Consider the following 24,033-nt stretch of genomic DNA (forward strand, 5'->3'; position numbering starts at 1 on the left):
TTTCCACTGCTTCAACCATAACCAACATAATTGTTTTGACTACAGTAATCAAGTCCTTGAAAATGATGAATTTCAATTTTTAAAACTTGGTCTAATATACAAATGAACTGACTAAGTCAATTGCTTCAAAACAATCCACCTTCGAGTGGTAACTTATAAGATGAATTATCAAAATAAATAATACTTTTTTAATGGGGAATAGCCAAATATCAAGGGCCACCACTTCATTAATGAGCCACAAATTTTAAAAGTTAAATTGAAACCCACAGAACAAATTCATTAAGTACCAGCTCAGAATGATGTTTAAATTCTACAGCTAAATGTCAGGAAGAACTTGTCAAGTACAGTGAAGGCTGAAAACTATCTAACTAACATAATCAAGAGTCATGAGTTAGCAGGATAGCCCTGAACTTGAAATGCAAATCTAGTTCTGAAATATATAAATAACCCAAAAGAACATAAGAAGCATGAGGTCACCTCCTTATTCATATTACAGCAAATGGGAAAGGGGAAAATATACTAACTGGTTGGGAGAATCCCAGGAATTATAACAGATGGAGGCTGAGGTTTTTTCTTTGTTTGTTTTTTGTTTTTTTGCATGGGCAGTCTCCAGGAATCGAACCTGGGTCTCCAGCTCAGCAGGTGAGAATTGTTGACACTGAGCAACCAGTGCACCGCCCGAGGCTAAAGTTTTAATTCCCATCCACACCATGACTTCCAATACTAACCTTGAATTGAAAACACTATTTAGATGCACAGAAAGGATAGTCCTTATTATCTTTAAAACGTTGAATTTTTAAGTTCTACAATGCATATTAAGAGACTGAGTACATTATTTATGCTGATTCCTATCTCCGGAGAGCTGGATGAATTAACTAACCCATCTTTCACAAGTGTGTATTTAGCTTACACTAAACCTAAATGACCCTCTGCTGTTGACAAAGCACACCTGGGATCTATTCTGCCATTGACTGGGTGAGTGATTGTGGACAATCATTAGACATTATACATTCCTAAGCCCCAATGTCCTCATTTATATACTAGAGAGAAAAGAGATGCATTTTTGCCTTAGAGAATTGCAATGAGGATCAAAGCCAAAACACTATATTAACTATTCACAAACCAATTAAGAACAAGACTGGCTTGACTTGCCGGAGTTCTTATTCAGGCTCTATCACCTACAAACTGTAGAGCCAAGGGCTGGTTATTTAATCTTTATCTGCCCCGTTTCGTCATCCGTAAAATGAGGATGATAACTATTACTTCCCTCATAGGGTTGTTTTGAGGATTCAATGAGTTTATTTAGGTAAAGATTAATTTAGTGACTGGCATATAGTAAGTGCTGTCTAAGTGTTTGTTCTTATTATTAGTATGATGTTGAGAAATATGAGAGAGTTCTTTCTCATACACAACATAAATCCTCTATACTGCAGTTTAAGCACCTATTGAGGTTGGTGAGAAAAGAGCCTGAAGAAAATGACTCAGCACAGCAAGATGAAAATGATCTCCCTAAAGCTAAGGCAATCATCAGAAACTTCCCCAGCTTTTCATTACCCAAAGCTGTCAATTTATTATATTACTGTGTCCCATAATGATGGTGGTTATTATGTTTTGCTAAAAAAGTAACTGCATTACATCAAATCCTTTCCAAAGTATATGCAAAACATAGTTATTAACAAGAATCTTAGATTCTCAGATTTATGTATATATACATATATATTGTTTTAATGTAAAAATTTAGTTTCAAAGATATTGCTACATTTTTCCTGTTCATTTCAAGAAAGAAAGGTGGATAGAGAGATGATAAATAAATAGACAAACAGAGATAATAGATAATAGATGGTCAAAAATTCTGGATTGGTGTCCATTTTCATTGTAACGGTTACTCAGCAGTTTGTAGGGAAGGCCAGGGAAAAATATTTATTCATAAATTAACTTTTAATGACTCCAGCAGCATTAGCCATGACAGGAAAAAAAAGTCATAAAACAAGAAATAGGCCAAGTAATTTTAAGGAGACCTGTAGTCAGTTTCTACTGTAAAATGGGAAAATTGAAAAGCAAAAAGCAGTTTAGATTTATAGAAGAAAAAATTGCATACGGATATTTTCATACATGCTTACAATGTTAAGTGCATATGCACAAACACACAACCCCAATTCATTTCACAAATAAGAACTATGAAATGTGAAATATCAGGGTTCATTTAAGTCATGGTTATGTGAATGTACGACCAGAAGGATTACTTTATTTCTCTTCTGAGAAGGACACTGCAGCAGAAAATCTGGCAATTTGTAAAATAGCCTATTCGGAAAATAGTCGACTACCTTACAAGGCAGACAAGTTTTCCTTGGTTTTGAGGTCATTATAAAACTCAGTGAACTGTGAAGGTAAGAAATGACTGGAATCTATTCCCCTAAGGCCACAGATCTGGTTGAATCTCTGTAGTATACATATCATGCAAAGTCTTCATTTTTTCAAGTGTGGACTCCACACATTTTCCATAATCACATTTCTACTGCTTCAACCACAACCAACATAATTGTTTTGACTATAGTAATCAAGTCCTTGAAAATGATGAATTTCAATTTTTAAAACTTGGTCTAATATACAAATGAACTGACTATGTCAATTGCTTCAAAACAATCCACCTTTGAGTGGTAACTTATAAGATGAATTATCAAAATAAATAATACTTTTTAATGGGGAATAGCCAAGCACCAAGGGCCACCACTGCATTAATGAGCCACAAATTTTAAGCTTTGAAAAGATACCATTTCCATTATCTTAGGGTCTGTATTAGTTAGGGTTCTCTAGAGAAACAGAATCAACAGGGAACACTCACAAATATAAAATTTATAAAAGTGTCTCACGTGACCGTGGGAACGCAGAGTCCAAAATCCGCAGGGCAGGCTGTGAAGCCGACGATTCCGATGGAGTGTCTGCACGAACTCCACAGGAGAGGCTCACCAGCTGAAGCAGGAAGAGCCTGTCTCTTCTGAATCCTCCTTAAAAGATTTCCCGTGATTAAATTAAGCATCACTCATTGCAGAAGACACTCCCTTTTGGCTGATTACAAATGGAATCAGCTGGGGATGCAGTTGATGTGATCATGATCTAATTCTATGAAATGTCCTCATTGCAACAGACAGTCCAGCACTTGCCCAACGAGACAAACAGGTACCACCACTTAGCCAAGTTGACACATGAACCTGACCGTGACAGGTTCTGAATTTTCATTGGTAATAATCTTGTAATTTTACAGGCCACTACAATTGTCATGTTATACTTAAGGAATGGTTATTTCACAAGACAGAGTAGCAGACAACTGGGGCTGGGAGAGTCAGAGTTTATTCCAGGTTCTGTCAGTACCAGTTGTATGATTTTTAGCAAATCAGTTCACACCTCAAGGTCCTTAGTTTTACGTCCTGCAAAAATAAAAGGGGGACTAGACAAAAGACATCATTTCTAAGACTAAACGAAATATGGGTTTCTGAGGGTCTAACTCTCAGATTTGTTATCATATTCCAAGCTGCTAAAAAATTTCTATGGCCTTCATCAAAGAAAATGCATTTCTAGTAATGGATCCTGTAGGTTGAAAATTTTTGAGAATGGGGAAAAGATATACAGATACATGAATAATCACAATATTGATTTGTTTTGTCCTCACACTTGTTTCCCCCGCATCACCAACATGGGAAACTTGTCTCAGGCAACTAGCAACTCTATACGATATAATTCTCTTAAAAATGAAGTTCAGGGCGGGCCACGGTGGCTCAGCAGGCAGAATTCTTGTCTGCCATGCCAGAGACCCAGGTTCGATTCCCAGTGCCTGCCCATGTCAAAAAAAAAAAGGGGGGGGGGGGGCTTCACCATCAGGTTTTTCTTTAAGCTGAAACTCACTGATAATGGTCCAAAGCCATTCCAGCCACAAGGAGAGCTGAGTCAGGAGAAAACAACCCTATCTACCACCACCTGTATATACACGCACACACCCCACATCTCAGATAAGTCCCCATTGTCCTTTCAATATTGTATTGTCCCAAACCAGCCTTACTCAGGTAACTAGAATCAGACACGTGAAAGACAGAAAATAAGCAAGCCTCAGAAAGTTGGAAGCCCTTGAATTACCTTATTTCTGGAGAATTCTTGCATCATGTAAACCACAATCAGGATTGGGTTTCAGGGGGAAATCAGGGTTGCCCTTTAGAAATTGGATGCGGTGTTGTCAGAAGCCTGTGCCCAGCTGCTTTCAAGCACACTTTGTGAACAGGCGGCACATTCACAAAGCCTGGTGATGGCTCTCCAGGTCTCTGAGGGCAGTCAGAAAAGCAACAAAAGGCAGACTATAAAAGCCCTAGGTGGTGCACGGGTGGTTCAGTGGTAGAAATCTCGCCTTTCACGCGGGAGACCTGGGTTCAATTCCCGGACCATGCACCAAAAGAACAAAAAGCCCTGGGGTGGGGCCTGCAAGAGTAGTTCAGTGGTAGAATTCTCATGAACCTGGATTCGATTCCCAGCCCGTGTGTGCTGGTTTGAAAGGATTTATGTACCCTAGAAGAGCCATGATTTAATCCTAAACAATCTTATGGGAGCAACCGTTTCTCTTAATCCCTATTCAGTACTATAGGTTGGAAACTCCATTGGGTTATCTCCGTGGAGATGTGACTCAATCAATGTGGGTATTAAACTCGATTAGATAGAGACATGTCTCCACTCGTTCTATGTAGGTCTTGATTAATTTACTGGACTCTTATAAAAGAGGGAACATTTTGGAGAAAGGAGGAGATTCAGAGAGAGCAGAGCAGAAGCACATAGCCACGAGAAGCAGAGTCCACCAGCCAGTGACCTTTGGAGATGAAGAAGGAACATGCCTCCCAGGGAGTTTCATGAAACAGGAAGCCAGGAGAGAAAGCTAGCAGATGACACTGTGTTTGGCACATGCCTTCCCAGCAGAGAGAGAAACCCTGACCATGTTCACCATGTGCCTTTCCACTTGAGAGAGAAACCCTGAATTTCACTGGCCTTCTTGAATCAAGGTATCTTTCCTTGGGTGCCTTAGATGGGACATTTCTGTAAACTTGCTTTAATTGGGGTGTTTTGTCAGCCTTAGAACTATAAACTAGCAACTTACTAAATCCCCTTTTTTAAAAGCCATTCATTTCTGGTATATTGCATTCCAGCAGCTGGCAAACTAGAACACCATGTAGTTCCCAAAACAAAGAAACCAACAAAAACAAACAAACAAAAAATTCAACAAATGGTGCTGTTCATGTGGGAAAAAAGAATGAAATGCGAACACAGCACACAAATAAAAAAGCCCTGGGATGTTTTGGTCCTTTAATATACCCAATATACATTTGCTGACATAAAAGGGGCAATATTCTCTTTGTCTTTCAAAGTTATCTGAAAATCATTCTTTGTCAAAAGACATTTGATTTCTTCATATGTATGTCAATATCTTATGTGTAAAATAAATTAGGGGTGGGGTACTAACACCCTGTGTACTGAAAACAAGATTTCTCAGAAACACTAACAATTAGTACTACATTCTCTCACAACCCATATACTTGTTACTAGATGCCCGAAGTAAATTCTGAAAATATTTTGGAAAGTCAAAATGATTTGTGGAATTAGGAATCTGAAAAATTGCCTCACCTAGCCTAAAACTGACATTATGTCTCATTTGGTAATGTCATTCATTACTCAGCAAGTCATGGAAGTCATGCAGATAAAGACAACGTTACTCCTTTTAAAAACACCAGTGCGACTTAAATTCTCTAGTCAGTATGCTAAAATAGATTGTTTTAAAAATGTAATGGTGGATGGAAAACTTTCCAGCGCTGATATGGAGTTCTCATTAAGAATCTAGTGCCTACCCTAGCATGCATCAGTTTATTACTTTCCAAACATGCATTTGCTTTTTTGTAGACACAGCTTAGAGTCAGACAGTCCTTAATTGACTGCTTATGAATGCTTTCTATTGAATCATCGACCTTGGTGATATGTCACAGCTTGAGAGAGTGATCCACAAAACTCCTATACCACCACTGAAAGATCACAGGGATATCTGCCATTCATATCTGTGCTCAGAATGGTATTTGGTGAATATAGAGTCTTTAAAGATTGTTGGATACATTTATTATTCAGAGTCAAACTGAGGAATTTTTTCATATTTTATTTTTTTTGCATTTTCATCCAATACCCTGACTGAAAGTTATTTTTACATTCACAGATATTTAACAGAGATGAATGTACTGTATGTTATTTTCTAGATATAGTAAATGCTGATGTCTGCTGTTTCTTCTGTTTTTTTTTTTTTTAAAGAAAATAGCTTTCATCTTAGGAATTTGGTTATGTTACATTCTTAGCATGAAGCAAAACATTCTGAAGGATGTACTCAACCTTGATTTTAATACGAGTAGAAAAGGGGATTTTCAAAGGTAATAATATATACTCATTGAAGTAGGCTGCTTCTTTCTAGTAGAGTAATTTTCCAGTCACGCTCTCACCTATTTTTCCTTTGAACAACACCCGTTTTTCAAGACCAGCTGAAGAATCACAGGGTATTAGAGCTAGAAAACATCTTGACAGTTTTTTATTCCAGCCACATCTTATGACATATGGCTAAGAGTGGTCTCAGGCCATGAAACAGAGCTTTGCTCTATACTACTAACTGGGTTCTCTATAAGGAACAAGCAAACAGAAGTTATCAAGACCAACTTATTCTGTGACTGTAATGTTTAGCAATTTGACCATTGCATCATCACCACCCCAGCAATACCTTCCTCTGTTAGGTTGCTGCAACCTGAGCTGCTGCAGATAATCTTTCTCCAGTGTTAATAATCCCTCCTCTGGAACACAGCAATAAAGAGGGCAGTGCTGTGGCAAGAGATATGTAAAACAAGGGGTAGCAGCCAAGAAGAAAGCTTGTCAAATAATCATTTAATTTGAAGAACTGTGGAAGTACTAAATATCAAATAACTCTTCCTACGTAGAAACAAGATATCGCTGCTCACCCAAAACCTAAGTGAGAACAATCACCAGATATTTTGGAGCCAAGGAGCATCTTTAGGTATTTTGAAACTTCAGGTATTTGGTTAAGATATTTTGAAACATATGAAACTCACACTTGGTGGTATTGAAAGATGAGGCTGGGCACTGAGAGGGGGAAGTACTCTGCCAGCTTGTGCTGCTGTAAACTCAGAGCTCATCCCCCTGATGTCACCAAGACAAACACACCAGAAGGCCCCTCTTCACCTATACACCCTACTCAGGCTGCAGATTGCCCTTGAGTAACTGCTTTTTTTTTTTTTAACATGGGCAGCGTCCGGGAACCGAACCCGGGTCTCTGGCATGGCAGGCGAGAATGCTACCTACTGAGCCACCACTGCCCCACCCTAGTAACTTTTTGTTCTTTTTAAAACCGCCTTTAATCATTCTGTTTTGGGAAAAAGGTGTGGTGGAGGAGGGTGAAGGGAGAGAGGTAATAATGTGGGAATGGATGAAGAATATCCCTTTTGTTTTTGGTCCCAATTAATTTAGAGTTGCTAAGAAATCCTCATCTGTATTTCTCCCATTCTTTGTGGGTTTTTATTTTGTTTGCTTTTTGTTTCTTTGTTTTTTGTTTTGTTTTAACTCCTGAATGTGATTGCATTGACTTCTCCACATTCAGCTGTTACTGCAATCACACGGATGTGTCCTGAACAGACACACTTGATGGAAAATAATAGAGCCGTTATAAATGCGTTAAATTGAAGGGAAAAATACAATAAAGTATATCTATGAAGCAAGGATTCCCTTATTGATATTCATAAAATTGTCTTAAGAAAATTTTGGCAACTGACTTGCCTGGAGAGCTATCTTATAAACTTCTGTTAATTGGCTTATCTACGACTGATACTTGAATATGCTGATTACTTGAATTTGGCCGTTGCAGTGTTGATGGAAGCCCAATTTGTTTATTCTGGTCTATATTTCATATTCCCAGTGTCAGCAACTGTATTTGACTCACTTCTCATCTATCTTTCCCGCTCGCTTACAGTTTTCTTTCTCCCTTCCAGCCTTCTGGCAAAGTATTTTAATTTAAGCATCAGATATCAGATCCTTTTTCTATTTATTTAGATAAATAGATTGATTCTCATCTCCACCTTATATCTTGGGAGAAATGAGAACTATGCTTTCCTTAGCAGAATGAATGGAAAACCACCTATGAGTCTTGCCTTCTCCTATAGATAAACTGTAGCAGCAATTTCCAACTATGCTCACTCTTCAACCCATAAACAGATTTCTCACATTTCCCTTTAAAGATCCATCAGGAGACAGGCCAGGAAATGTAAGCAGGAAACATTGTACCTGCACAATTGCTGGTGCTGCCCAAACATATCCTTGGCACACCACTTTAATATCCCCCCAGTGAGAACAGTTAGATGCCACAAATAGTGACTGTTTACATTGTTGCATTCCTGTTTCCTTAGTTTTTTATGCCAGAGGGCATTTTAGGGACAACATAAAGCATGTATGTACTCACTGTACTTGTGGAAATTTCCTTGGGTCTAATTAGTATTCACAGTATTGAGATAAATGCATACCTATTGATATTTTATAGAGAGTATGGAACTATATTCAGTCCTTCTTCAGAAGGATGCTAATCTAATCACCTGCAGACCTCAGTGTAACTGTAATTTCTGTTCTGCCATTAAAACTAAAGTGAAAATATATCTGTCTGGAGCTAAATTAGGAATCTCTTAAGGAAAATAAATTGGCATCCTGCTATTTCTCACTAAAATTACATATAATATATGTATATATAAATGTGTTTGCTTAACATATCAAAATATATTTAAAATACTTTTAAATTACTAGTTAATTCTTTTATCTATCTCTAGGGGAATTAATTAGTATCTCTTTTCAAAACAGGTTGCAAAATTTCTTTAAGATAGACAGTAATGAATCCTCAAATTGGAGAAACTAAATGAACTGCATGGAGAAAACTATATATTGGCACCATACCAAGAGGTATAATGCCAAAGCTCCCCCCATACACACACATCTTTAAAAAGCTTTCTAGTATAGTAACCTATAAAAAAACACACACATACACAAAATTCCTCATTTTAGTCATTTCAATTGTGCATTTCAGTGTTATTAATTACATTTACGATATTGTCCTACAATTGCCAACATCTATTACTCAAACTTTTTTTTAATCCCCTCAAGCAGATCCTCTATAACCTCTAAGCAATAACTCCCCATCCCCCTGACACCCCAGCCTCTGGAAACCTATAATCTGCTATCTGCCTCAAAGAATTCGCTTTTTCTAGGTATTTCATGTAAGTAATACCACACAATATTCGTCTTTTTGTGTCTGGCTTATTTCACTGATCCATTCTGCAGCATGTATCAGAACTTCATTCATTTTTATGACTGAATTATATTCCATTATGTGTATATACAACATTTTATTTATCCATTCATCTATTGAAGGACACCTGGGTTGCTTCCACCTTCTATTGCCCTTTAAAATATACAATATGGAAGTAATCCTTTGGCCACCACTGAAATGCATTTTAACATTTTTGTTAATAGAAAGAAATCCCCATCTGTCATTTCTCACGTGTAACTGTCACCCCCTCTTGCTTAAGTGGGAGAATATAACAAAAGTAGAAAAGATCTTAAAAGAGATCTATGGAGAGGATTCACTGGAGTAGCCTACTGGGGAAAAAGCAACTCTGAATCCCCAAGTAGGGTAAAGGAAATGTGCAGGAGACAGTCAATCAAGCAAGGTAGACACGTGGTGAGGTTGAAGTAGGAGATGAACAAATGGCAAAGCTCAGTCTCACTGAGAGTGAAAAAGAAGATATCCTATGTATATAATGTCATATTTTTCTTTAAAAGTAATTTTAAAAATCTTAAAACATCCAACAACTCCCCCCAAAAAAGGATAGAATAGCACTATTTTATTTAAAGACCTCCATGTTCTACTTTTAGAAGAAATTTTACAGCATAGGCTCCCCAGCAGAAGAGTAGGTGACATAGTGGGCGGTATATAGAAGGAAAGAAAAATCACTGTCTTGAAAATGGTGAACAAAATCCAAATAGAGAACAATGTGCTAATAAGAGGCACAAAGAACTTTCAACATAAACGAAAAAAAACTCAGTTGGATGAAAGGCCTTTAAATAGAAAGTGCAAACATGTATCGAAGACATTGTGAAATGTGATGAGGATTATACCCTAAAATTTCCTGGAAAAATAAGCCAGATATTTTATGCTATATGTTCTCATCCAGCTGTACATTTTTTCCCAGGCTGTAAAATTATAATCTCCCTTTCACTAAATCATAGCTACTTCATCGTACAAAACCTGTCTTCTTTCACAGTGGAAAGCTACCTCACTTTCAAGAATTGATACTAATCCATTTCATCAAAATGGATACTAATCCATTTCCACCAAAGGGCAGAAAATATTGCAGTGACCCTCACACCTAGGAAGGCACCTAGCACACAGTAAGTGCACCATGAATGAGTGAATTACTGAAGTAATGAAGTCAGAATAGTTACAGTGGGAGGGGATGGAAGGATTCATCCCAATATTTTCATTTTAATTTCTATGTTGACTCTACCGTTACCAGGAATCCTGTTCCTTCCACTCACTTATACTGGTTTTCAAGGGAATAAAATAATACGTGAGCTTGGAATATCATTAAAAAAATGGCACATTTCTCCCCTCAAGCCTTACCTCTAAAGTTCGGCAGTAAGGATTTCCTGCTGACTCTTTATTTTCTGATGAACTCTATCCCAGTTCCTATCACTTCAGCAAGAGGAAAACTGCACTTTCTAATGACTTTGGTATTGCCAAAGCTGAAATTCATTTTTCCAATGTTGATTCTCTCTGGCCCTCTTTCAATTTTGACAAAGTAGATTATGATTGTGTAGAAAAACATTTTGCAGCCACATCCTATTCTGTCTTCTACCTCCTTTTACATTTCCTCAGTATTTCCCTTGTTACTATTATTTGAAAAGAAATAGCTACAGAGAAAATACCGAGGAAGTGACTAGGGAGATAATAGAGTATATTATTTTAAACATATATAACTTTAACATAATTTGTTTCTGTATAAATCCCCCTTTATAAATAACCTATATATTTATAATGACCATTTTAAATCCATATGCTCTATGAAAGAGATAAATAAAGCACATAGGGCATACCATTGGAGTACTGGAAATGTAATTGTAAGGCAAAGCATATATATATGAAACAATGTAAGGGCCATTAAAGGGGGCATATTATGAGATTCAAATATAAAACATTAGAACTGCAAGGTTCAGTACTTAAATGGTATAATATCATGTCAAGACATCATGGCATTGGGTTTATCTCATACAGGCATCCTGTATGAGGTGTATTTTAAACTATGTTTGCCTACAAAGTGGTGGAAATATATTGGTTATGATGGGTAAGAACTGTCCAATGATAACAGCAGCATTTGTAAATGAATTCACTAGCATAGAAATTTAGAGGTAGAAGCAGATTGATCTAACATTGCTCTAGGCCCATTGAATATTTCTGAATAAGATTTTTCAGTAAGTTAAATTTAACCAGATTGAATATTTTGAGTCCCATTCCACTGAACAACTTTAAATGAAGGATTTGCTTTTTAATGAGGCATTTGCATTTAATCATAAAATTGGAATGCAACATCTTTAACTTGGTTATTTCTATTGGAATAAGTTCTGTCAGGGCTTTCCGCTTATGCTGTAGTAAAGACTCAGATTTCTCAAAATATATTTCAAGTCTAAAAGATGAGAAGAATAATTATTTATAGAAAAACCTAGAAAAAAGTGAGCTTACAATAGCAAACTAAGAGTTGTACAATAAAATTTTCAGAAATGTTATCACTGTACCATTTTACAACAGAAGACTATTTTTAAAAGAAAAGAACATTTTAGAAAAGTAATTCATAAGACTGAAGCTATTGATAGAGAAAAGCTGAATTACTCAGGCAAATTTAGGAAGAGCCCATCAAAAGACTGATTTAAAAATTCATTGTTTGGGGTAAAGTATAATCCACTCTAGCTAGAACAAACAAACACAAGAAAAGAAGAAAATATATTTACATAAAATTAAATCAACAAGAATCCTCAATAATTTTAAAACTGCCTGCCTTTCCATTTCTTAATAAAATCTTTATTGAAGTGTAGTTTAAGAAATAAAATTCACACTTTTAAATTGTGCAATTCAGTGGTTTTAGTATATTCCGTTATATAAACTATCACTTCAATCTAATTTTAGAACATTTTCATTTTCCCAAAAGGAACTTAACTTTGTACTCGTTGTCACTCCCCATTTTCCTTTAATTCTGTCCAACCTCTGAGCCCTAGGTAAACACTAAACTATGGATTTACCTATTCTGGACATTTTAGATAAACGGAATCATGTAATACATGATCTCTCATGGCTGGCTTTTTTTTTTCCTCACTTAATGTTTTCAAGGTTCATTCATATTGTAGCATGTGTCAGTACTTCATTCCTTCTTATTGCCGAATAATATTCTATTGTATGGATGTATAACTGTGAAGTTAGGAATTAACAAATGATTATGATTATTAAATCAGTAAGTAGATATTTTCTATTACTTTCTGAATGTATTATTAGATAGAGGGAAATATCTGAAATCTCTCAACTGAAATCCAGCTGCCTAATGATTGTGTAGCCTTTAACTTGTGCCCTTGTGATTGTAAAAACCTTGTGACTAACTCAGTTTTACCCATTTTATCCAGATTTCCAACTTAGGAGTCTTGTGGTCTCTAAAGACACCCCTAATGTTTATTAATAAAGGGACTTGGGTCAGCCCAGAACTAACCCACCCGAAGTCCAAAATTATCTTGATAACTGAGACTGGGTCTAGCCAAAATGGGCCCACTGGACACATATGGTAACTTAGATGCTAACCTACAAGTCATCTGTGCATCATTATAACACTAAAAATCACACCCATCATCATATTAAGGCCACCATTTTCTTACATCGCTCTGTGACTAAGCATGCAATCAATCTGTGCATGCCTAATAATTAGATAACCTCTTATTATATCATCTCGGTCCACTGTGTCATTTTCTGAAACCCTGCCCATCCTTTTCTCTAATAAAACTACCCGAATTACTGCAGTGCAGAGAGACAGATTTGGGGCCGCTAGGCCATATGTTCTCCGGCTACACACCTAGTAATAACCTCTTTTGCTCTTTGAAACCCTGGTGTCTCAGGAATTGCTTATTGAGCATGTCCAGCAAAAAAATCTACCGCCTTTATCCATATCCATATCCTTTATCTATATTGCTTATGCATTTTTCAGTTAATGAATTTTTGTGATGTTTTACTTTTTAATTATCAGAATCCTGCTATGAACATTAATGTACAAGTTTTTAAATTTCTTTTTGGGTACGTAATTAGGAATGGAATTACCTGGCCTCTTCTTGAATGATAAGAAAATAAGTGTCATCACCTTTTTTTTCAATTCAAAACAAAAACACAAAAACTTCAGATATATTGGGTGGTTAATGCAAAACCATTTCAATGTTCTCACTTTATAGTGTTGTACAATTAAAATTTATATTCTGAAATATAATCATCAGGCACCATAAGGGCCTCAGGTTTTCAGAAATATATTGGATTACTTGTTTACTACATTGTATCTACTAAAGCAGAAAATTGGAGCAACACATTTCTTTTTTAATTTTGCAAACAATGGGGTTTGGAGCAAAAGAGAAGTTGAAATTAGCTGCAATTAAAAATATAATTGAATAAAAATAACAACATAATTGATACAAAGTTCCCCGCATTTCTTTTCTTTAAAACTGGTTGCAACATAAGTAATATTGAGTAATCAAAAATTCATTTGATGATGACCTTATTCACCTGACATTTAAATGACTCGAAATCAATACAATAGTACCTGTGTCCTAGTCACAACTGTCATTTGTGCTAGACCACCAGTATCTGTCCCTCAGTAGATGAAGTCTGATTATTCCAGTGGTCTCAAAACAAGAAATGTGTGCCATATTTTGTGGATGTTCTCAGGTCAAAATGTGTCATGTTCCTATGACAAGAGATCCAATGTTTTCAAGTAAAGTGCAAGATCAAGCATGAAACGATTGCTCATTCTGTAGCTTTATCTGTAGCTTTAAAAAGGAAATCGACCAGTCAAGTTTAAGTTCAATATTGCTCAGCTGTTCTTAGTGTGGCACCAGAATGACTCACTAGTTAGAACGGCGAATTACTCTGGGGCACTTTTGGAGGATATTGCAAATTTATGTTGAAGTTATTTGTTATTTTGTCTCTGACAAAGAGTGTCACTGGGTTATTTTTTTATTAGCCTGCATTGCAAGCATTCTCCCTGATTGGTAACTCTGTAGAGTGCTGAGAAGGTTCAGACTTCTGGGGAGCTTTCACCAAAAAAAGCCAGAGCTTCAAATTTGACATGCAAAGGGCCTCTTCTTCTCCCCTTTGAAGATCCAACATCCTGCAGTGAGAGGAAATTGTCCAGCTCTTTCAAAGCAGATATTTGGAGAGGAAAAATCATTCAAAGTGCTCATGTATGCTTTTCCTCATTTCAGAAAGCAGATAATTGTGTAGATAAGCTACCTGAAATGATGAGGGCGGGGGCAGTAGTTAGGTAGGGGTGAATAACTTTAATGACATTAGTGAGAACTTTAGTTGGATGTGGTTCAGCCTGAACTTTCAGAATTACTTACAAATAATTCTTATAATTCTCATTTATTCAAATGATGGTAAATGTCACCCCCAAAAACACTTATTGAATGATTATATAACAAGAATATTAGATTTGTCATTATACATGCTAAAACTATACATACTGCTCAGTTGCTTCTGAAATTGTATTAACTATTCTTATTTTAAAAGGCAAAAGGTTTAGATGATTTAAAAAGAAACAAACACCCATCTGCCATTTTGAATCTGCTGTATACCCCAGAAAAGCCATGTCCTTTAATCCTCATTCAATATTGCTGGGTGGGATCTTTTTTTATTATTTCCATGGTGATGTGACTTACCCAATTGTGAGTGGTAACTTTTGATGAGACGGTTTCCATGGAGATGTGTCTCCACCCATTCAAGGTGGGGTTGCTTACTGGAGCCCTTTAAGAGGGAACTGTTTTGCAAAAGGCTTTAGAGCCAGGAATGCCTCAAGAGCCCATGTAGCCAGAGACCTTTGGAGATGAAGAAGGAAAACTCCCCTGATGGAGCTTCATGAATCAAGAAGCCTAGAGATAAAGCTAGCAGAAGTCGCCATGTTCACCAAGTGCCTTTCCAGTCGAGAGAGAAACTCTGAACTTCACCGGCCTTTTTTGAGTGAAGTTATCTTTCCCTGGGTACCTTAGATTGGACATTTTGCTTTAATTTGGACATTTTCATGGTCTTAGAACTATAAATTTGCAACTTAATAAATTCTCCTTTTTAATAGCCATTCCATTTCCAGTATATCACATTCTGGCAGTTAGCAAACTAGAACAACCCACTCTAACACTTAAAACTTTAACAGTCAAAATACTATTAATTTTCAAGTTTTTCAAGTTCAAGAGATTATTACTGAAACAATGTCACCATATTAATGACTATAAAATAAACACTATGCTTAAGTATCACAAAGTAAGGACACAAAATAAACAGATACTTTAATCAATATTGTTGCTCATTCAGACAGCATGTGGACTTTTTAACATTGAACTATCTGAACAACATGAAATGGAGTTTAATGATTTTTCTCCCTCTTCCATAAGAGAATGTTGAGCCTAAATTTTCCATCAGTCAATCTGTAGTTGGTCACAGTGAAAGCCTGAAGGCCATCTATTTTCTTTTATATAAGGGTCCTTTGAATTCTTGACCCTCATCTCCTTTCCACATCCTAAATCCCAATGAGTCTTCTAGAGCTATCTATTTATCATCAGAAAAAAATGTTGTACGGTAGTCTTTTTACTCTCCACTCCCTCTGACTCCTTACCTTACCAGGGCTGCAGGTTGGCTTGGCATCCCACCTTCCCATGACAGCTTCCAGACAAAATTATTGAAGACTAATAGCCACAACAAAATGTCATTTTTCTTGTGAAGCTGAGACAATTGGCTTAATAACTACAAGAACTTTCTGCCTCTTCTTATTGCTGCATTACTGATGTCATTTCAATTACCCACTCCCTTGGCCCTTATCATAATGTGGAACTTCCTAGTTTTAAATCACTAATTTGAGAATACTCCCCTCTCACCATCATCTCTGCTACATTCCTTGTTCAGTGACCCTGACTATGATTGATACTCAATCCTATCATGATGTGAAACAGACATCTCTTCTCTTTCTCAATCTATTACTTCTCTCTCTTCCCATGTTGAAATCTACTTGTAGTACCTTAATCACATTCTTGGCATTACTTTGAACTCCTTGACTCCAGTTTTTCTTTTCATCAGTGATTCTGACCTTTGGTTGCCCATTGAAATCACCTAGAAAGCTCTAAAAATATGAATGTCTCAGTTCTACCTGCAGGGATTCTTATTTAATTGGTCTTGTGTGTAGACTGGACATGAGGATTTTCAAAAATTATCCAGGTGATATTAATGTGCAGCCCACAGCTGAAAACCACTACTTCAGTTAGATCTAGCTATATGCTAAGTTCCTACATCTTAGTAGCCAAATGACATTGAATAAAATTACCTATGAATTTCTATTATAAATCCATGACCTTGAAAAGGTCAGAAAAATACAGTCAGGCCATGCTACCCTAATTGACTTACTTACATTTTATGGAGAAAAAAAGTTTTTAAAATCTTCACCACTCCATTCAAATCCTTATAAATTCATTCTCAGTATATGTTTTTGCCTCTTTATTCTGGGAGAAAACCAAATCATTGGCAACTTTATCTTCCAGCTAATAAACGTTAGGTCCAACTAAATGCACCCATCCAATTTTCCAATAATAATTGAAAAACGGTTCCTCTTTCTCTATATAAAGGCACATCCTAACCTGTGCATTGGATGTGTCCATTCAATCCATTCCCTGTCTACCCATCCCCATCCTATGCCATCCTATCCTGGATTCTGGTGAAACTTAGATTTTCTATTCCCTTCATTTATTCAACCACTTCTAGTTAATTAGATCCTTCTTCAACTTTTTAATAAATCATTTTTCAACCTACTTTCCTTCTAATAACTCACTGCATCTCTTTCTCACATTAAATTCATTGAGCATTTTTTTAGTCTCATATTACTTGATCTCTCAACAACATTTAACACTGTTGGACACATGATTATTTCTTGAAGTAGTCCCTAATAACTTCCACAAAACAATATTCTCCTGCTATGGTTCCTACCTTTCTGGTTTCTCTTTCTCTGTCTTTGTCCAAGCTCATCATCCTATATCAAACCTGTGTCTACTGGGGTTATTCAGAGCTCAAGCTCTATACTTTCTTTTTAAGCAATCACCTCTATCCCCACAACTTCAGTTCACACCTACACACAAATGATTCCAAAATTTATGTATCTAGGCAAGACTTTTCCTCTTCTAATATATTTTCTACTTTCACCTTTGAGTCTCTAAGGTGTCAAGAACTGGGAAAAAATCTAGATTTTAACCTATTTTCAAGCCATTGAGTTAGCTTACCACAGTTTCATAGGTGTTGACAGAAGATACAAGCTTCCTGGATCAGAGATGAATGACTTTATTATTCACAGCAAAAGCAGTAGCCAGAGGGTCAGAATATTTATGCTGGTTCCCAAGGCTTGATCCCCAAAGGACAACAAAGAGGGCCATATGACATCTGCATAAGCAATGAGTTAAGGTAAAGGACAGGAACTCAGAACCAAGAACCTAGCACTTTCTTGGCAACACATGAACAAACCAAGCCACCTTGCCCAGAGAGTTATCAGTTAATTACATGGTAGTCACATTTTGACATTTTGATCCTGCATCCTAAATTGCCTATGTTACTAGCTCCAGAGATGGATGTAGATTTGTAATCTGGCACATTCAGGAAGAATGTGCAGAGATGCTCAGTGTCTATGGCAGATAGTCTCTCTCAACGTAAGCCACCTTAAGTCCTCTACATGCCTGGAACATTGGCCTAATCTCAGTTTCTTAAATACATGTTTTCCTCTTCCATTGTAGAACCTCTGCAGAGTTAAAATTCTTTCTATGCCAGGAATTTAGTTTCTGTTATAGCAGAATCATATCAATTCCAAGGTAATTTATATATGTCTGAAGAAGGTGGTATTAAAATGAAAAGATTGTTGAGAGCAATAAAAAGAGAGAAGCAAAATGCAGTAGGGAGCCAGTAAACCAGACCTACAACTCCTATCAAAGAGTTGTGATGAAAATAGGTTATTGATTTAAATTGAAATCCAAAATCTATACCATTTTTATCTGTATTTTGTGCCCTAGCATTATGAAAAAAACACAACTACTTGGGCCAATTGTACCAGAGAAGTATCAGTCTATTTCTTTCCCTGTTTCCGAATTGTTCATGCAAGTTCTTTGCATAGTTTCATAAACACATTCCCAGTGAATGGTTTAAAAATAGCATGGGAAACATCCTGCTATGTTCTCCTTTCTAAAGGAAATCATTCCACTTCTGAATTTCCTCTGTGGTGTCTCACAGCATAGCCATGCTTTACCTCAGGCTAAAGTATAGAAATGGATCCTGAGCTTTTCCAACCTACTGTGACTCTTTGTACCCCCTGCCTTAAACAGGACCCCTGAGGGTGACTGTAAAACTTTACTGAAGCAAAGAAAGACTGTTAAGTTGATATGCCTAGAAAGATTCAAATCCAGGCAACTTAAAGGAGGGCCCTCTAATTAATCTTTTAAATCTATACATATTGAATCAACAATTTCCATTGGAAATTTGACTACCACTGCTGCCTTGCCAATGACCTAGCATCTTTTTGCTGACAATTGCTTAGTGGTCTACTAGTAGTGTAGTTTGTTTTATTTTGTTTTTCACTTCTTACGCCTGAAGATTTTCACCAAACTCTAAGAATTTCAGCATATGATGTATTTTGCTAGAATAAAATGTCCCTTTAATTTAATATTTGCTGTAGTTTGCACATTTGAAAATAGATCTCCTACTTTCATATTTGTACTGCAACTGCTTTTACCAGCTAATACTTTACCTTTTTCACTAGATTAAAATTGATATTGCCACCCCCCAGAGCATAACATGGCTTCACTAGCATTAAGACATAATTAGGAGACTGAATTCAGTGTTTCCTGGCTTTCTAATATTGGCTCTTTAAAATACAAATTTAGATAAGAGACTCTGCCCTGGAGGGGAAATACCATTGACAACCAAATCAGTTTCTGGCAGTTAAGTTTCAGTAACAGTAGGGTTTCTGTTTTGGTTGAGGGAAATTTCTCTGCTGCCAATCAAGCATCTTCCCCTAGATGTATTTTTATCAATCCATTTACGGGCAGATTGTTGATTGACAATATAAAATGTGATTCATTGATATGATGCCACCAGATTCATGTATAAGCAACAAAGGATTTCATTAACAATTTCATCATGGTAGATTTCCCATATTTGAATATTTGAACATACACTTAAGTAGAAGCATATAGACATCATAAATCCCTAATTCTAAGCATATCATGGCATTTGAAGTAGAATGGGTTAATGATGGGGATCCAAGCTGTAGGGAAAAATTTAAAGTCAAAAAGAGTGACTTGAATTTAGAAGGGGTGGAATTAGTAATTACAGCTACCACACCTAGGTTGATGTTAACGATGATAACAGTAATGCGACTTCAAAATTGCAAGGTCCTGGTAGCCCTATTCACAAAGCTTATAAGGTAATACAGTCACGCCAACTTTAGAAATGAAGAAATCAGAAACAGAGCCTGTTACACAGCATCTATTAGAGCAGTATCTGCTGCACTACAACAATATGAGGCCAGAATGAATGGTAGCAGAGAGATTTTTTTAATGAAAGAATATATTTGCTAAGTAAATGCATACCATTTAATTCCATAGAACCACACTTTTTTTGGATGCATGGTCTGGGAATTGATCCCAGGTCTCCACATGGAAGGTAAGCATTCTACCACTGAACCACCTGCGCGCTCTCACAATCACTTTATAAGGACTGGTATGTTATATATATGTAGGCAAGATTCATTAATGCAGTATAGGAGTACTCCCAGCAAAATATAACTTCTATTCCTGAGAATCACCAAGTGTCTGTACTTGTATATACTTCCCCCATTATAATAATGTAAGACATTGGCAGAAGTCCATTGAATATTTCCTTATACTTCTTCCTTTCTCTTCTGACCTGGCCCACTTAATCCATGATGGTAGCAATGGTAGTTGGACATTTATAAAATAATCATTTTAGCCCACCATTTCATTAGGACTCAGAAAGAGAACAAAACTGATATTTTCAGAGACTCCATACATATATAGTTTTTCTAGAATTTAATCTTTTAAAAATTACAGAATTTATAGATTTACAAAAAAAGCATGAAGAAACTACAGAATTCTCATGTATCTCCCTCCCACAAGTAGCTTTCCTTATTAACACTTTGCATTAGCGTGACAGCTTATTACAACTGATGAAACGATATTACTATAATTTTATCATTAACAATAATCCATAGTTTACATTAGGGCTCACTGTTTGTATTGTACAGTTATGAGGTTCTCTTTAAATTTTTATTCTGGTAACATTTATACAACCTAAAAGTTCCCCTTTTAACTGCATCCAAATTTGCAATTCAGGGTGGCAATTACAATGTTGTGCTACCATCACCACCATCTTACCATAACTTTTCCATCACCCCAAATAGAAACTCTCTGCCAATTAAGCATTCATTCCCCATTATGCACCCCTCCCTGGACCCTGGTAACCTGTATCCTAGTTTCTGTCTTTATGAAATCACATAATCTAATTATTTCATTTAAGTGAGATAATTTAGTATTTATCCTTTTGTGCCTGGCTTATTTCATTCAACATGATGCCTTCAAGGTTCACCCATGTTGTCAACATTTATCAAACATCACTCTGTTTTATGGTTGACTAATATTCCATTATATATTTACCAGATTTTGTTTAACCATTCATCTGTTGATGGACACTTGGGTTTGTTCCAACTTTTGGCAATTTTTAATAATGCCACTATGAACATTGGTGTGCAAGTATTTGTTGGAGTCCCTGCCTTCAAGATTTTTGGGTGTATATTTTGAAGTGAGATTGGGGGATCATATGGTAACTCTGTATCTAACTTTTTAAGGAACCACCACACAGTTTTTTACTGCAGCTGCACATTTTACTTTCCCAGCAACAATGAATGAGTGTTCTTATTTCTCCACATTCTCTTCAATGCTATTTTCCTTTTTTTAAAATAATAGCCACTCTAGAGGGTGTATCATTGTGGTTTTAATTTACATTTCCTTAATGACTAATGGTGTTTACCATCTTTTCATGTGCTTATTAACCATTCATATATCTTCTTTGGAGAAATGTCTATTCAAATTATCTATTTTTAAAAAATGGTTATCTTTTCCCATTGAGTGGACTCAATACTCTTATCAAAAATCAATTGGTGGGCCGCGGTGGCTCAGCGGGCAAAGTGCTTGCCTGCTATGCCGGAGGACCTCGGTTCGATTCCCGGCCCCAGCCCATGTAACAAAAACGGAGAAACAAGAATACAATAAAACAAGAAAATGTTTAAAAATGTTTCCCTTTCTTCCTTCCTTCCTTCCTTCTATCCTTCCTTCCTTCTCTCTGTCTTTCCTTTAAAAAAAAAAAAAAAAAAAAATCAATTGGTTACAAATGGCCAAAAGGCACATGAAGAGATGCTCAATATCCCTGGCCATTAGAGAAATGCAAATCAAAACCACAATGAGATATCATCTCACACCCACCAGAATGGCCATTATCAACAAAACAGAAAATGACAAGTGCTGGAGAGGATACAGAGAAAGAGGCACACTTATCCACTGTTGGTGGGAATGTCAAATGGTGCAACCACTGTGGAAGGCAGTTTGGCGGTTCCTCAAAAAGCTGAATATAGAATTGCCATACGACCCAGCAATACCATTGCTAGGTATCTACTCAAAGGACTTAAGGGTAAAGACACAAATGGACATTTGCACACCAATGTTTATAGCAGCGTTATTTACAACTGCAAAGAGATGGAAACAGCCAAAATGTCCATCAACAGACGAGTGGCTAAACAAACTGTGGTATATACATACGATGGAATATTATGCAGCTTTAAGACAGAATAAACTTATGAAGCATGTAATAACATGGATGGACCTAGAGAACATTATGCTGAGTGAGTCTAGCCAAAAACTAAGGGACAAATACTGTATGGTCCCACTGATGTGAACCGACATTCGAGAATAAACTTGGAATATGTCATTGGTAACAGAGTCCAGCAGGAGTTAGAAACAGGGTAAGATAATGGGTAATTGGAGCTGAAGGGATACAGACTGTGCAACAGGACTAGATACAAAAACTCAAAAATGGACAGCACAGTAATACCTAATTGTAAAGTAATCATGTTAAAACACTGAATGAAGCTGCATCTGAGCTATAGGTTTCTTTTTTGTTGTTGTCTGTCTGTTTGTTTGTTTGTCTTTTTTTTCTTTTTCTTTTTTTTTACTACTATTATTATTTTTATTTTTTTCTCTATATTAACATTCTATATCTTTTTCTGTTGTTTTGCTAGTTCTTTTCCTAAATTGATGCAAATGTACTAAGAAATGATGATCATGCATCTATGTGATGATGTTAAGAATTACTGATTGCATATGTAGAATGGAATGATTTCTAAATGTTGGGTTAATTTCTTTTTTTTTTCTTTAATTAATAAAAAAAATCAATTGGTGATAGATGTGAGGGTTTACTTCTGAATTCTCAATTTGATTCTACTGGTCTATATGTTTATCTTTGTGCTAGTACCACACACTTTTGATACCAGGAAGTATGAGTCTTCCCACTCACACTTGGAAAAGTCTGCTTTTTCAAGGTGCTTTTGGTTTTCCAGGGCCCCTTACCCTTCCATAAATGTGGTGAATGGTTTTCCATTTCTGAAAAGAAGGCTGTTGGAATTTTGATGATTACGTTGAACCTGTTAACTACATTGGTTAAAACTGGCATCTTAATGATATTTAGTCTTCCAATCCATGAACATATAATGTTATCTCATTTACTTAGGTCTTTGATTTCCTTCATCAATTTTTAAAAATTTTCCATATACAAAAGCTTTACATTCCTGGTTAAATTATTTCCTATAAATTAGATTTTTTTTTTTTTAGTTTCTATTGTAAATGGAACTTTTTTCTTGATTTCCTCTTCAGACTGGTAATTACTAATGTATGGACATTATGATTTTTATGTATTGATCTTGTACCCTGACACTTTCCTGAATTCATGCTCTAGCTCTATTAGCTTTGTTGTCAGATTTTCAGGATTTCTCTCTATATAGCATCATGTCATCTACAAATAGGGAAAGTCTTACTTCTTCCTTTCCAATTTGGATGCCTTTCATATTTCTTTCTTGTCTAATTGCTCTGGCTAGCACTTCTAGTACAATGTTGAATAGAGGGCATCCTCATAGCGTTGCTGATTTTGGGGTTAAAGGTTTCAGTAAAGAAAGTTTCTTTCCACTCCTAGTTTTTTGAGGTTTTTTTTTTTCAGAAGAAGGTACTGTATTTTGTCAAATAACTTTTCTATACCAACTGAGCGATCATGTATTTTTGGAGGGTCATTTTTTTTTTTTTTTACTTTATTCTGCCAATATCTGCCATTGAGTGCAGAACTTACTCCATTTACATTTAAAGTAATTACTGATAATGCAGAATTTTCTTCTGCCATTTTGCTATTTGATCTTTGTAAGTTTTATATAGTTTTTTTGTCCCTGAATTTTGTTAATGGCTAGTTTCATTTTTTATTTGATTTGTTTGTACTGTACCATTTTGTGACCCTTCTATACGTATTTTTTATATATGTCTTTTGTGGATACC

The 24,033-nt window shown here is 36.1% G+C and overlaps 2 long non-coding RNA genes across 5 annotated transcripts in view; both read right to left on the minus strand.

The window, feature by feature from the left end:
* Positions 1-24,033, minus strand: part of LOC143679336 (uncharacterized) — a 364,318-nt gene that overhangs the window by 20,937 nt on the left and 319,348 nt on the right. The window lies entirely within an intron of this gene.
* Positions 1-24,033, minus strand: part of LOC143679337 (uncharacterized) — a 55,003-nt gene that overhangs the window by 320 nt on the left and 30,650 nt on the right. Inside the window, exon 2 of the long non-coding RNA XR_013173666.1 lies at positions 2,871-3,005. This is a non-coding gene — a long non-coding RNA (uncharacterized LOC143679337). The remainder of the gene's footprint in view (positions 1-2,870; positions 3,006-24,033) is intronic.

This window comes from Tamandua tetradactyla, chromosome 4 (assembly GCF_023851605.1).
Source record: "Tamandua tetradactyla isolate mTamTet1 chromosome 4, mTamTet1.pri, whole genome shotgun sequence".
Taxonomy (NCBI): domain Eukaryota; kingdom Metazoa; phylum Chordata; class Mammalia; order Pilosa; family Myrmecophagidae; genus Tamandua; species Tamandua tetradactyla.